A 16,365-nucleotide genomic window follows, 5' to 3' on the forward strand; every position below is an offset into this window, starting at 1 on the left:
CGTCTACATGAGCCCCCTCGCAACCATCGCACGGAAACTCAACATCATCTCCTACGCTGATGACACTCAGCTGATCCTCTCACTCACCAAAGACCCAACCACCGCCAAAACCAACCTACATGAAGGGATGAAAGAAGTAGCCGAGTGGATGAAGCACAGCAGTCTGAAACTCAACTCGGACAAAACGGAAGTCCTCATCCTAGGTACTTCCCCTTCCGCATGGGACGACTCTTGGTGGCCAATGGCCCTAGGAACAGCCCCCATACCGACGGACCACGCACGGAACCTGGGCTTCATCCTGGACTCCTCACTCTCGATGACCAGACAAGTCAACGCCGTCTCATCATCATGCTTCAATATCCTACGCATGCTCAAAAAAACATTTCGATGAATCCCCACCGAAACAAGAAAAACGGTCACCCACGCTCTGATTACTAGCCGTCTAGACTACGGAAACACCCTTTACGCCGGTACCACCGCAAAAGTGCAGAAAAAACTCCAACGCATCCAAAATGCTTCAGCCAGACTCATACTAGACATCCCCCGCAAAGACCACATCTCCGGTCACCTGAAAGACCTGCACTGGCTCCCCGTCAACAAAAGGATAACTTTCCGTCTCCTCACCCACGCACACAAAGCCCTCTACGAACTCGGACCGGATTGCCTCAACACGCGCCTTTCCTTCTACACCCACACCCGCCAGCTGCGTTCGTCCAACCAAGCCCTCGCCGCCGTCCCGCGCATCCACAAAGCCACCATGGGGGGAAGATCCTTCTCCTACTTAGCAGCCAAAACCTGGAATTCCCTCCCCACCCACCTCCGCCTCACTCAAAACCACCTAGCCTTCAGAAAACAGCTTAAAACCTGGATATTCGATAAGTAAACCCCCCCCCCCTCCTCAAGCGCCTTGAGACCCTCTGGGTATGTAGTGCGCTATATAAATTGTGACTTGACTTGACTTGACTTGTTACTATTTGGGATCTGCAGGGTGGACTATGTTAGAGTCCTCCAATGATCAACAATTTGTGTCAGATTTTTTTGCTCTTTCCAGGCCTAGCTGGAGTATATGCCCGAAATAAAGAGTGACACTTTCTGTGAGCTGCGTGACACCCTAATGTATGTGTAAAACATTGGTTTCTGTAATAACCTCTATTTTAAAATATTAGAGTTTACAATTGGCCATAAAACAGTTTTGCCTTTTGAGGATCTTGCTCATTTATGTTGTGTGTTGTCTACTTGTTAATGCTGATGTATTATGACTGAGAGTTGCATGGCTTGGAGTTCTTTACTTTCTTTGTACTATGACCTTGTGTGGAAAGGGTAGTCTTGAATATACTGGTTAAGTTAGAATTCGTGTATGCCTTTTTAGAGACACAAACTTTTCATTCATGTATATTGCCGTTTTCTCCAACCTTCCAATGAAGCGATGGAATCCAACATGACCTGTTCTCACCAGGCTTCACTCATTGTCTGCAGAATCTCTGTGACAGAACTCTACTTAACTAATACCCGCCTGTAAGCTATTCTTTCACTGTTAACATAAACACATATAAGATTAATGTACAATATTTTGTGCAGTGCAAGGACCACTAAATCTACTTCTATTAATGCAGCTAAATCCTCATTTCAGCACCACCTGTTCAAACACTATCAGGGCCATCAGAAGGCGGACCTGTGCTGAGGGCATTGCAAGCCACTTGGGTGTTTGCTTTCACCTAAATAATTATGAAAGGAAGAAATGATGCGCCACTGAATGGAGCAGAGCTAATCTAATTAGGTTGTGCCTGAAAGTAGATTGCAAATCATGCATTTCTTGTGATATGTGCTTGATGAAACAACTGAGCATGCAGCAAAACTCTGTGCACAAAGGCCACATTTAGTTTAGCAAAGAAATTGTGACAAAATACACAATTGGACATACAGTGAGATTGGTACATGATTCTCAAAAGTAGCTCTTACATGCAGCAAAAATAGGGCCAAATTGTAATTTATTTTTTAAAGTTTCATACAGATTTTACAAGTGGCATACACCACTGTTTTCGGGTGCTCGTCGACTGCACTTGCTTGCAAAGTGAGCTGGTGCATGTCTTTGATGCACACAGTCTTGGCTGCGATGCACAAAGTAGACTCCCATCATTGCCACATACAGATATAAAGAATTAGAAGACACTTCGCCCTACACCCCTATCCCAACACTCTTGCACAGCATGCAGGGACAGTTCAAGATGGGATCATCCAGAAGTCACTGGCCACATCTCCTCTGGGATCTTCAGCTCTGCCTCTTGTTGACATCACTGCCAGGGTTTTTCCCACCAAAATGTCAAAGAGGAGTCCACTATTGTGCTGGCTCCAGTTATCAGACTTACCCCTTTCATCAGGGGGGGCAAGGCTGTCCCCAGTCCTGGTACAGTGTGACATCTAATTAGAAGATGTAGATTTTCTTTTCTTTATCCCTTCCTCCTCAGGAGCTGGGGAAGATCTGTTAATTACTCTTTTTGTGTGCGTAGGCCCTTGTTCACTCTGATGGAAAGCATTGTAAATAACTTTGCCCAGCAGGACAACACAAGGTCTAGGCTATGATCCTGAGCTGAGCAAGAGAAATATAAAAATTCTGGACGACCGATAATGTGTACATGTATGATCTTGAGACCAGCAAAGTCAGACTGAGTGCACATGTTCAACCCCAGTTTAATACCTCACAGTACTTTGTAGGCCCTAGAGAACCGCAACAGTGCTCTAAGGAAGATTTTCCGCCATAGGTATAATACAAGTTCACTGCAGACAAAACAGTAAACCATACTGACTTTACCTACGAGTGGCCACTAATAATGCAAGGCCTATCCCAGGTCACCGCCTAACCTTGCAGTGTCCCACCTGCACCAGGCTACTTGTGTTCAGTTACCGTGTTGCACACAATGGTAGTTTCATACGCATAGCCCTCATATATCCACATGCATGTGCCCATGTGTTACGTGTAACCAGCCAGGTCCACCTTGCCCTAGATGCATCACAGCAGCTCAACTTAAAAGGCAGACACTGGCGGTAAATATGCTTAGTCTGTTTATTGGGTGATTACCATGGGTGAGACACAATTAATGAGATACGCCAACTGTAAAAAGTCCTAAACCGTGTGATCAAAAGGCAAAAAATCTGGGTTTTCTGAAAGTGAGAACCAACTTTGCAACACCCACTAATTCTGGTGATCTTGAGCTGTTAGAAGTTCAGATTGCATCTTAGGGATATTGTTCACTTGCAACATTGTCTGTACATGAATTGAATGTTTCTATGTTAAACATACAAGTTATATAGGCTATAGTGTAGATATCCTGATGGCAAGATGCTCAAAGCAAGTAATAGTGGTGATTGCAATCATATTTCACATCTGAAGACAAATGGGAGCAAATTGGTCCAATTAAAAAGATGTTAAAAGCATCCATGAAGTCAACTAGATTGGAATTCTTTCCACAGTGTAGGTGTGCAACCCGACTCCTCAGGACACATTCTCTGTAAAGCAATAATGGAGTTTACTTCCTGAGCAGTAGCAAATGAAACATCTAGCAAGGTTCCTTCAAACACTGGAAGCAGCAAACACAACTTCAAGGTGCAAGCCACATTGAGAGGCAAAGGTATTTTGCACAATGGTCCTTTAAGTACTCCATAAGTTGGAAAGAGTTTTACAATCAATAGTTCTATTTAGGAATTCAAAGCTTGAGTGGACATACTCCACAGTTCCTTTTTGTAACAAGCTCAAATTATATTTAAATAATAACATCCATTTAAAGTACACAGACATGTAGATGAGAACATGCTGCTGCTTTCAGTTCCTAAATACAATCTTACTGGCCCTGTTACACAGCATGTCACACCGTGTCTGATATTGAGAGCTCAACAACACATTAGAGGCACTGGTTCACCGCTGTGTATCTTCAGACTCTGGAAAATATCCCCTACCAACACTTGTGACCAGGCAAAATAAAATACAAACTCAACAACCAATCCAAGGTTTTTTTTTTTGCACCATTTTGAAATATTTTGTTACACCCACAATTTGATGACTTAATTGCCCCTTCACTGATTCCTAATACCCTGCCATCAATTCTATATTCATACAAATCCTCAAGGCCTAGCCCCCATTGTCACCCTGAACTAGGAATGACTGCTGTCGTCTTATTCACACACAACAACTGCGGAATTACCACCTCAGCAACCTGAGAATAATTTGACAATCCTAATGTAACAACACTTTTATATATACGACTGCTATGCTCCAAAGATTCTCAAATAAACACTGTCCAGACACATGGAGTTAACTCCTAGACATACTCTCAATCACCACTTTCTTTCATCCATAATTCTTGCATTCCCTATGAGTCTAATTTTGTATACCTTTACCAAGAGATACCTGATTACTAATGGTCAATGAACTAATTAAAAAATCACTCTTCAGGAGAAGAAAATCACTCTTCAGGAGACAGTGCCTCATACATTGACTCATATTGATGCTTGTAGTAGGCCGTGATGATGCCTTTACTTCTTGTACATGCCTCCTCCCTTCTTGAAACCCCCACATCTTTCTAATCTATCTATAAAGTCAAGTTGTACTCACACTTATGTTATGAACTTAAATCTCTTATTGCTGGCGATTGAGAGGACGATGTATGTACTCCTCTGGGTTGTAGTAATGATATGCTAAATCTCAACAAAAAATGTTTACAAAAAATGAAGGACATAATCTTCAATGTACCAATTCTAAGAAGGTAAATTTACAATGAGCCCGCGACCACAAACACCCTAGAAGAATCAGCATGTACAAACTATTGTTCAAAATGAAACGGGTGTCCTGTTTCTATTGCTGCAAAACGTTCTGTATTACATATCAATATGATGTACTCCCAATGAAATAGTTCTTATTGATAATATTATGCTAACACTCCATGATGGTAAGAACCTCCATCGATCAGCATTTCACTTGCAAAAGGAGAACTTGGACAAGTCTTACCAGGAATACTTTCTCTTGCCTTCCCTCTGGCAGGATTCTGTTATGGCCCAATATATTTTTGAATGACCTTAGAGTAAATCCTCACAGGTATCACTCACAGACTGCTCCTGATTTTCTACAGAAGACGTGAAAGTGTATATTCATCTCTGCTAGGCTTTCAAGAATAACTCATATTTTTGACTCATGGATGGCTTGAGTCATTACTTTTATAAGCTGTTAAAAATTATTTATAGATATAAAGTTGGAGAATTTGCCTCTTTTTGTGCATCGTCCCCATCTTTTGTAGACTGGAATTGCTGTTTTTTTAACCCTGAACACTGAAACACTGTCCAGGTCCTGTGTGTATGTTCTGACCACTAAAGTTCAGATAAAATAGTAAGTCTGCAAACTTTGGATTGGGATAAGCTACTGAGGCGATTCAACTACTATTTTTACTATTTTGTTTAAATCCAATTTATTGGTGAAGCCAGAGTTTTAATATATATTTATGAAAAGTGGGTTTTAAAAAGTTACACTTTACCTGCCTGAACGTCCAGTAAGCTAATTAGCATTAGCCAGCAACTGGATCCCATCATTGCTTCCTCATAATGAAGTGTTAAAACTGCTCTCTAAGAAAGATAAAAGGCTTAGGCCTGTGGCTGTGAGGAATATGACTTCCCTCAGTCCAGGAGGGACAGCTAGGGAGGGTCCAATCTAGGAACTTCATTAACTTGCAAAGAATGAGGTTGAGGTCTTCCTGTCAAGGGAGGCCTGAACAGGGAAAGCTTTTTGTTCATTAAGCCATCTGTCATCAGCTTGGCACAGACTAGCAGGAGGGGGAGCTGGGCCCCAAACCAGTTAGGCATAGGTTAACTCTATGGGACTGCTCATTTCCCTGCACATAGTCCTCACTGGCACACAAGCTCCCTTCAGGGGCAAAATGATTCTGCCATGTTGGATTTGCCTCAGACAAGTGCACTATGAGATAGTTTGCAATAAATCAAACTGGATGTGCTGCTAAAGTGAGACATTTTGCCCCTGGAATCTTTTCTCTCATTGGTTAGTGTCCTTGAGTCACCTCCGCCCAGTAGTCAATGAATTCTAGAAAAGAAGAATAGAAGAGGACAAGACCTGCTGTTTCAGACCTGTGTGGAGATATAAAGGGTTTTCGGGGGTCTAGCGATGTTACAACAAGGCATTAATTTCACAGAAATCATAGAGACACCCAGCAGCTGCTATGGAGAAGGACAGCTTGGTGGTTCCCTGCGCCAAAGTAACAAGCCTTGGAGTCTAACAGGTAGCCTTTGAAGCAATGTTCTCATGACGGCAATATAAAAATACAAGAAGACAAAAGGGAACAGTACAAGTTACACAGAAACAGGAATTATACCCAGAGATAAACTGGACTGGAATAAGGGTCAGGAACAGGACTGGAATACCCAGAACAGTGAATACTGCAAATCTGCACACTATTTAGGGGGGGGGGGGCATGAATATGCAGTCGAAACGGGGACACAGAATATAAGAGAGGGAGTCTGCATATACAAGACAGGACAGGTCTGTATGTGTGTAGTCAGAACTAGGAGCAAGACAAACAGAAGAACAAAGAGGCAGGAATAACAAAAGACAGGCAACATACACACATAACTATTCAGAACAGGACCATGGAATCAATGAAAGCAGAAATCAAGAAGGCAAGCCTGGAATATAGGAACCAGATCAAGTAGAGCGCAAGGAGACTCAGCAGCAGGGTCAGTTGCAAGCCACTGCACATTGAGCTCTCAAGGCTGAGATAGATGAAAGCTCTGGGAAGGAGCTCCGGTGCAGGAAGAGAGGCAGGTGCAAGGAATACACCAAGTGGAAGGACTCAGGGAGCAATCAACGAGGTGAAGGCAGAACTGGGAATTGAAAAATAGAAGACCAGCAAAACCAGAAGGCACAAGACAGGGCACAGGATAGCCAGGAATGGAGCATGGGTAGGGGCCTGGAGAGAGAAAAGTCCACAATGCAGATGTAAAGAAGTCAGAAAGGCTATGGGATCTAGGAATAAAGATAGAGAAACGAAAAATGCCACCAGGACATAATCGGCCCACTGTTTGGAGACAGACAGAATTACAGGGACCATGATTCATCAGGAAGGTGGTGAAAATCCTTGACTGGGATATGAACTGGATCTGAGAATGCAAGTTGGTGAAGTGTTTATAATCCTATTCAGGGATAAACGTGGGACCCCAGAGGGCCTCCATAAACGCTACCTAGTGGCCGGAGGGCAAAATACTAATAAGGGTCGTTCCTACTTCCACTTGTGCAGAGGACTAAGAAATGGAATCTATGACAGAATATCGACAGACAAAATATCGACCTACAAAACATCGATGCTGGAATATCGAAGGCAAATATATCGAGATCCTATGGTAAGTACAGAAATATCGAAACAAAAATATCGATGTTAAAAAGATCGTAAGTAAAAATATCGTTTTATATCTGTTAAAATATAATGTGTAAAATAAAGTAAATAATACTTAGGAATAAAATATACATAGTTAAAAATATGTACTAAATTAATAAATAATAGATATATGATAATATAACATTATTTAAACACATATGTAAAATATATTTAATATATTTACTTAATATTACATTTTAATAATTACTTTAATTACTTATAAATTATTTAAAAATACTATAAATTACAAATACATCTCCACTCATAAAATAATTACATACAAAAGTAAATATTTATTTTTAATAAATTAAAAAAAGTTAAATATACTTTAAATATTTTTTAAATTATTAACATAATACATTATCTAAATTCATTCTAAATAATAAATAAAGCTACTATTTAAAGTCCAAAAAAAACTACAGTATTAAAAACATTGGATAGTGTAAAACGTAAAAGTACTATTTCCACTCCAGAAAATGCAAAATTAGGGAAACTATTGTATAGCATGGAAATAAAAATTACTATTACCACTCCAGAGAGTGAAACAGTATAGAAAACATTGGATAGCGTAGAAGTAAAAATTACTATTCAAACTCTAGAGAGTGAAACAGTAGGGAAAGCGCTGGATAGCGTAGGGATAAAAATTACTATTCCAACTCCAGAGAGTGAAACAGTAGGGAAAGCGCTGGATCGCGTAGGGGTAAAAATTACTACTCCAACTCCAGTGAGTGCAACAGTAGGGAAAGCGCTGGATAGCGTAGGGGTAAAAATTACTATTCGAGCTCCAGAGAGTGAAACAGTAGGGAAAGCGCTGGATAGCATAGGAGTAAAAATTACTATTCCCACTCCAGAGAGTGCAACAGTAGGGAAGGCGTTGGATAGCATAGGGGTAGAAATTACTATTCCAACTCCAGAGAGTGAAACAGTAGGGAAAGCGCTGGATAACATATGGGTAAAAATGACTATTCCAACTCCAGACTGTGAAACAGTAGGGAAAGCGTTGGATAGCGTAGGGGTAAACATTACTATTCAAACTCCAGAGAGTGAAACAGTAGGGAAAGCGCTGGATAGCGTAGGGGTGAAAATTACTATTCCAACTCCAGAGAGTGCAACTGTACTGAAAGCGTTGGATAGCGGGTGGGTAATAATTACTATTCCCACTCCAGAGAGTGCAACAGTAGGGAAAGTATTGGATAGCGTAGGGGAAAAATTACTTTTCCAACTCCAGAGAGTGCAACAGTAGGGAAAACGTTGGATAGCGGGTGGGTAAAAATTACTATTCCCACTCCAGAGAGTGCAACAGTAGGGAAAGCGTTGGATAGGGTAGTGGTAAAAATTACCCATTTATTTTTTTTAAAAATAGATTATAATAAATCATTAACAATACATTTACATTAAATATCAATTAATAAATAATAGTTACCAAATAATAAATATTAAGCAATAAAAAACTGTAAAAAACAAAAAATATATTATTAATAATTTATTACTAATTAAAAAACATGAAATAACATTATTTGTATACCAAAAACAACTTTTTATAACACATTAATTACGAATTATTTACAAATAATTTCCCATAAATATTTTTTTTATTACCAATTAAATAGATTAATTACCAATTACAAAAATTAATTACACATTAATACATTAATTACCAATTACAAACATTAACTACCAATTTCAAACATTAACTACCAATTACAAACATTAATTACCAAATAAATAAATTAATCGCCAATTACTAATATTAATTACCAATTAAAACAATTAATTATCAATAAAATGTATTAATTGCCAATTAATAATTAATTAAAATACATTATCAATTACAAATATTAATTAACAATTAAAACAATTAATTACCAATTAAATTTATTAATTGCAAATTAATAATTAATTAAAAATACATTAATTATCAATACCAATAAATAAAAATAATTCATTACTTAATTACAATTAAAATACTTCCCACCCAATTCCCCTATAAACCCACTACCCGCTACATAACTTAAACGCAAAAATTAATTAACATTAATTTATATTTCCTAAAAAGTAATAATTATGTTAATATAATTAAATTACTTCCCACCCTATTCCCCTATAAACCCACAACCCGCTCCGGTACTAAAACATAAAATTGACTTAAAAATAACATTATAAATATATGAAAATAGTTCAGATATAACTTAAAACAAGTAAAATACTTAACAAAAAACATATAACACATACATATTAAATACATACTAAAATACATAACAATAGTACAAAACATCGATATTAGTAACATCGAAATTACTAACATCGATATGTTTGATATCGATATTACTGACTTCAATATTACTTACATCAATATAAAAAAAAATCGATATTACTCACCTTAGTGGCGATATTCTGTCCAACGATATTCTTGACATCGATATTCTTTACCTTCGATATTTCTGACTCGATATTTGTGTAGGTCGATATTTACAACTCGACATTTTGACTCTGTACCTAAGAAATGAACTCCAAGGGTCAGTTGGCTGACCCCTTGTATGTCAACAGGGATACAACAAGCTGTAAGGAGCCTTTTTCCTGAAGTGTCAAGCTGACAAGTATTACCTGGAACTCAGCTGGATCCTGCTGATGGCCTCTACTAGAGTTAATCCTGGCCCATAACTGTTGCCTTTGAGGTTCTGGAAGCCTTAGAAGTGACTAAGAGGAGTTGATCCAGAAACTCTGAAAAGTTGGGACTTCCAAGACCTCTGGAGCTACAGTGAGACCTTGAGGCAACAGCGGCTGATTTTGAGAGGACTTCTTTGAATACAACTCTATGTTTTCCCAGCTGGAGGATATTGAGCTCTATAAAAAAAGACTAAATCTAAGGTTAGAAATTCTGACTGGCTGAAGGTGAAAAAATGTAGAACTTTGCCTTCCAAACCTAATGGCTTGAGTGGGACTTCATCCAATGGCTATCTGGCTTCGAGAGAAGATTGGTGGTTATGGCCTGCAATCTTGCCCAGCTGGAGGATTTCACCTTACATTTCAGCGACTAACCAGGATGAGCCTGCTTAGTGTATCAGACCCACGGTCCATCAGAGTAGGCCTGAAATCACATTTAAGTCCCATCAACAGTGAATAGTGATTACTGATTGGTGCTTCACTTTTTATTGAAGGTTTTGCCATAAATCTTTAAAATTTCACATCTCTGATTCCCTATATTTGATTTTTGTCACCTTTGTGTCATTTTACTTATTGCAATGTTCTCTATGTTGTTAAATTGGTTGGGGACTTTATTGTGTCTGGTTTTGACTTGTTCACTGTTTCATTACTGCTAAATACTGTCTGCTATGTGCCATTGCTACCAGTGGATTGAGACCAGGTTTAAATTATTGACGTATCTTGTGTTGTGAATGTATTGTTTTGCAGTGACCACACTCAATTTCACTTTGTGACATCGCTGTGAATGCTTGTTTTCATCCCAGTGTTTGATCACAACTGTAGTGCAGAACAAAGATATGAGTGATGTGCCTTAACCCACTTTTTTTTAGAGTGTTGTGACAGATTGGATTATCAATGCATGAACTTGAAAGCTCTGTAGGTAGGGATCTATCTAGCCCTGATGAAGACCATTGACCCATAAGGGTAGTAAGTACAAACAAAATGTTTTGGCACTTGATAACAGACATATGAGCCATTGACCTCAAAGAGAACTCACATTGGTCCCTTTTTAACAGACTACTCACCTATTAAGGTTTTAGCTTTTGGATTTACTCTAAGGTAATTTTAATAACCTGGAATGTGTGCATGTATCCATCCAATTCTTATTAAAAACTCCCTAAAACCAAGGTTTGAGTCCACCCTGAAGCTATTCTCCTACTGAGATAGGAGAAGGACATCAATGATGAAGCATACCAAAAAAATTGTGTGTGAGGTGTGTGCTTCAGTAGTTTTTGTGACTATGGATTACCAAAGGTGTGATATAGTCAAATGTTTGACAATCTGTCACGTTTCATGTGATTTATGGCTTCTGAAAGGCTTGTGTCAGGTGTCTGCCCCTTTTAATCTCTATGTAGTGATAAAAATGCTTCATTATTGGGTCTGCCTCTCATACTAAATGTGAGGGAATGACAAACGTGACAGGCCCGATGGTGGAGCCACAACACTCACAAAACCTACCTGTACAAGGGAAGTCCACCCGATTCCAGCACGGGGAAAAACCAAGCCGAGACGTAACTCCTCCCCCATGTCCTCTCCCCGTACAGCAGACCACGAGACAGGGAGAATGTGTGGTTAACCCCCGAAGAAGTCCTGCATAGGAGGTGAAAAGGGCCAGGGACACAACCAGTTGGCGCGATACAGCCGGAAGGAAGGAGGAGAAGAAGCAAGCGGACCGAGACGAGGGAAAAGGAGAAGATGTCGGGAGAAAGGCCAACGGAGAAGAAGCAGACGTGGAAGATCAGTAAGAAGCTGAGATGCGGTGCGAAGAGTGGTGGTCCCTGCAGGAAGTGGCTGAAGAGCGGCCACAACTCAAGAGAGTTGCGGCAGAGCCGGTGAGTCTCTAGAACCAGGGGAAAGAGGGACCGGGCGGCGGAAGGCATTTATTTGTACAGGAGGGCGGCGGGAGGTGTTCATTTGTACAGGAGGGAGGCGGGTGGTTTATAATACTACGGGGTCCACACTTCAAAGGCCGGGAGAGCCTGGTTGTTTTCTTTACCTTTACCGACAACATTGTGCTGGGGGAATGTATTTGGGGGAGCACATTTGGGTTCTAAAAAGGGGTTTGCATAGAATATCGACTTTCCCTAGCACTGCTCCTCTTGAGAATAGAATCCAGAGAATTGTCGCACTGTTCCCTACCCAGTCCCATCACTTTCGCCAACTCATGTGCACTTCCCGTCCTGTCAATCACTCCTTTGAGTCCCCCCCTCTTCCTCATATCACCCTTACTCCCCACACTTGCCCTTAACCCTGTGTGTTATTTGTACCAACCGGGTATGGTGACGGAGACCATAGTGTCTAAAACGTGCAATGGATAAACCTTACAATCACTGACGGCTCCTTCTTTCTTTCCTCTTCTGAGCCTCCTGGGAATGGACCATCCACCAGAGAGAGGTCCCTTTTTGACGAAGAAACGAATATCCAAGACCCATCAGGAAAGAAGAACCGGAGTCACCATTTTAAAACTCACAAAGACAATCCCTGTTTAAAGCATTTGTTTTCTTGTTGAATAAAAACCGCCCCACTGGCCCACTATCTACAGCCTCCACGTCTGTTTATCCGGCCTGCACTCCCACACTAAACAATTACTAAACAGTGACAAAGAATCTGGATAATTTGATAAAGGGTGCATGATACCTTTTTGCTTACACTCACACAGACAAATGAAATTTGAGCTTTCTCAAACACTTCAAAATGTGTTTAAACTTTCCATCAGTACAATACATTTGTCTAGTAAGACCTGGAATTAACTCAGGCCCTACAGCTAGAGAACCTAGTTTTGGAATGGTTAAATTCTTATTATGCTTGAGCTAGGAAAGATGATAAATTGTATTTTTGCAACATATTCTATTTCCAGAAATATGATGAATGCCTCCTCAAAGAAATCACCAAGATAAGTGGGGACTGAGTTGAGGTGTTCTTTATGTAAATGTTGGAGCAACTGAAAAATAACAGACTGGGCATTAGAGGCAATTAGTTGAAGCCAGTAATGGCTCATTCATGATTCAATCACAGATAGGCAAGGCAAGGTAACCCAGTGATCTTAAACATAATCTCTATTTTATCAGCACACATATCATTTTGAATAAAGACCATGTCCTCCAATGATGTCCCTTGGGGCTTAATCTTAATGTAGGAGGTCAATGGGGAGATCTGCCTCAAATATTACTGGTCATGGACCCTGGCTGTCAAAAATAGGATGAAACAGTTCAAGGTTTTACCATTGTCTCGCTGTTTGTTTTCTAAATATTCTCTCATCATGAGACAACTTGCTGTATCAGGAATTCCAGAAGTAACAGCATAGCAAGTTGATTCATGCAGCCTCCAGCATGGTGTCAATATTTATAGAAAACAGTCTCAATTCAATGACAGAGTTGGAACCTTAACTGAATTCAAGATGACATATAGAAATCCTAAATTGTACACACATGTATTGACTCCCTTTGAATTAAATTAGAATTCATTGGTGGAGTACCATTGACCTTTATCTGATTGTGGAAGTAATTATAGAGCAAATCATGGGTGCCAATAGGACAGTGATCTGGGATTGAGCCAAATGAGCACAAGTCCATGAGAGTGACAGGGGCTCGATGAAATCCAAAAGGTCTGCGATCATATAAATCATGGCAGGCGTTAGGTACAATGTATGTCAATTGTGAATAAACACAGCACAAAAAGTGGACGGATAGACTCATGTACCTCAGTTTTGAACATGCCCTAACAGGAACAATATACCTCAAACTGGAAGGTCACATTCTGTCTGACTGGGTACAAAAGAGACCCCAAACCAATGCATGCCTTTCTGTGCCTCATCAGTGAGGTGCAGCTTGATGGGAACACACGTCTGGATCTACTCCCGAGAACTAGGAAGAATCCTTTAGACAGTAGAATAAGTGATGGGTGAAATGCTAGAATCCATCTCAACCAATTGTAATAAGCATTGGCTACATTCCATAACTCAGTTTTGAACTTGTCTGTACCATTACAGACAGCGACCAACCACATATACATCAGCCTTGGCCTCTCTCCAAACGTGATGGCTGAGCTCAGACTGAGGAGCATTGTGCCCCCTGAACAGGAATCATGGCAACTCTCAACCAGTGGGCGTGGTCCTTGTGTAAGTGTTTCTGGGTGCACAGTCATTCCGTCCTAACTTCTAGGTCTCTGAACAACCAACTGTCCTTTCTCCTGCCCAGATGTTCTGCTCTTAGTCCTCTCTTTTACTGCACATTTGAAGTGCTCCTTCTGTGAGCCTTACGCCCTCGTTTCATTCCTCCTTCAGTTAACATGTCAATCTTCACTATAGTGACAAACATCAGTCTATTAGGTCTGATGTTTTCCTCCCAGTTGCAAACTTTCCAGGACGTTTTCATCTTTTTTCAGCATCTGGATATCTTTTTAAAATGTGTAGCCGTGTATGGCTTTTCCATTTTTCATAAGAGTTATTTTGCCACATACATCTCACATTCCTTCTAAGTCCAATTAACATGATTGGAAAAGCTTGAAACATGTTGACAATATGATTGTGATGACTTTAAAACATAACATTGCTTCACTATGCAAAGCACAAACATGATTTCTGATACTCAACAACTAGGTATTGGCCTCATTACTAGATCACTCGCCATCCCAATTTGGCCGTACCAGAATTGCCAGCCAAATCGTAGTTCAGTGACCTGTGCTAGGTCCTTGAATTGGGCACATTTCAGCCAAAGTCTCAACAGGTGGAATCTTTGGCTAAAATATCTGGCAATAAATCGGGAATAATAAGGAACTGGTCTAAACTGTGGAACAACCAGGAACTCGAAATACTGATTCTCCTGGTAATTTTTCATTTTTAGAGAGAACCAGAATCATATGTAATACTTGGTGATTCCACTCCCTAAATTTACAGATGCCCTCAGTATCTGTAATTGAGGGGGGATTATGGAACATAACTATGCATACCCTGGAATGTGACTCACGTGTCAACAAACTAACAGCATATTTAGCTTTCTATGCATAATAACTACATTAAAGATGTTGCTTCTAGAGCAGAAAATCGTAATACTAACAAAAGTTCAGGTATATCATTATATAAAGCAACAAAAGTACAGTGAAAAAAAATAAATTAAAAGAAAATACATATTACAGAAAAAATCACATTTCACAAAAGGAACCATTTATACCCATACAAAATATATATAAGAATTTTACTAAGACTATAGTACAAAATACACTAATAAATTGGCGATACTCACATAATTACACAAACACCAAATTTCAGGAAACACAATTACAGGTGTAAACAGAAAAAGCAATGGCAGAGGCAGATAAATGCACAAAAGAACAACACTGATTGGACAAAACAGAAAACCAGGAATGGCAATTAATGCATCGTCTTGAATAGTTGCCAAGGATATGCGTTGACGACATTTCTACCAAATAAAATTGAACTGGTAATCATCAGGACAAACACCATTTGGCAGAGCATCCAACACGGAATTTTTAGCCGAGGTCACCCTCCAACATGAAGGCTACTCAATATATTGTCCGTGGACACAAGAATGCGAAGGCTCGGGATGAATCACGAGTCCAGTCTACAAATTACTGGATCCAAAAGCAGGCAGGGACAGCAAAGCAATTCTAGATCCCCCAATCAGCCGCCGGTGCAAACTCAATGGCTGGCATACAAGACAATAATTTGGTGTCTATCCAAAACGGCATCTCGTTAGGGCGTATAGATTCGGGGATCATCCGAGCCTTTGCATTCTTTTGTCCATGGACTATGTATTGAGTATATATATTTTGTATGGGTATCAATGGTTCTTCTTTTTGTGATATGTGAGTTTTTTTCTGTTATATGTATTTTGTTTGATTTATTTTTTTCACTGTACTTTATCGCTTTGAGACAGGGAGAATGTGTGGTTAACACCCGAAGAAGTCCTGCATAGGAGGTGAAAAGGGCCAGGGACACAACCAGTTGGCGCGATACAGCCGGAAGGAAGGAGGAGAAGAAGCAAGCGACCGAGACGAGGGAAAAGGAGAAGATGTCGGGAGAAAGGCTAACGGAGAAGAAGCAGACGCGGAAGATCAGGAAGAAGCTGAGACGTGGTGCGAAGAGTGGTGGTCCCTGCAGGAAGTGGCTGAAGAGCGGCCACAACTCAAGAGAGTTGCGGCAGAGCCGGTGAGTCTCTAGAACCAGGGGAAAGAGGGACCGGGCGGCGGAAGGCATTTATTTGTACAGGAGGGCGGC

The sequence above is a fragment of the Lissotriton helveticus genome, chromosome 10 (assembly GCF_964261635.1).
Source record: "Lissotriton helveticus chromosome 10, aLisHel1.1, whole genome shotgun sequence".
NCBI lineage: Eukaryota > Metazoa > Chordata > Amphibia > Caudata > Salamandridae > Lissotriton > Lissotriton helveticus.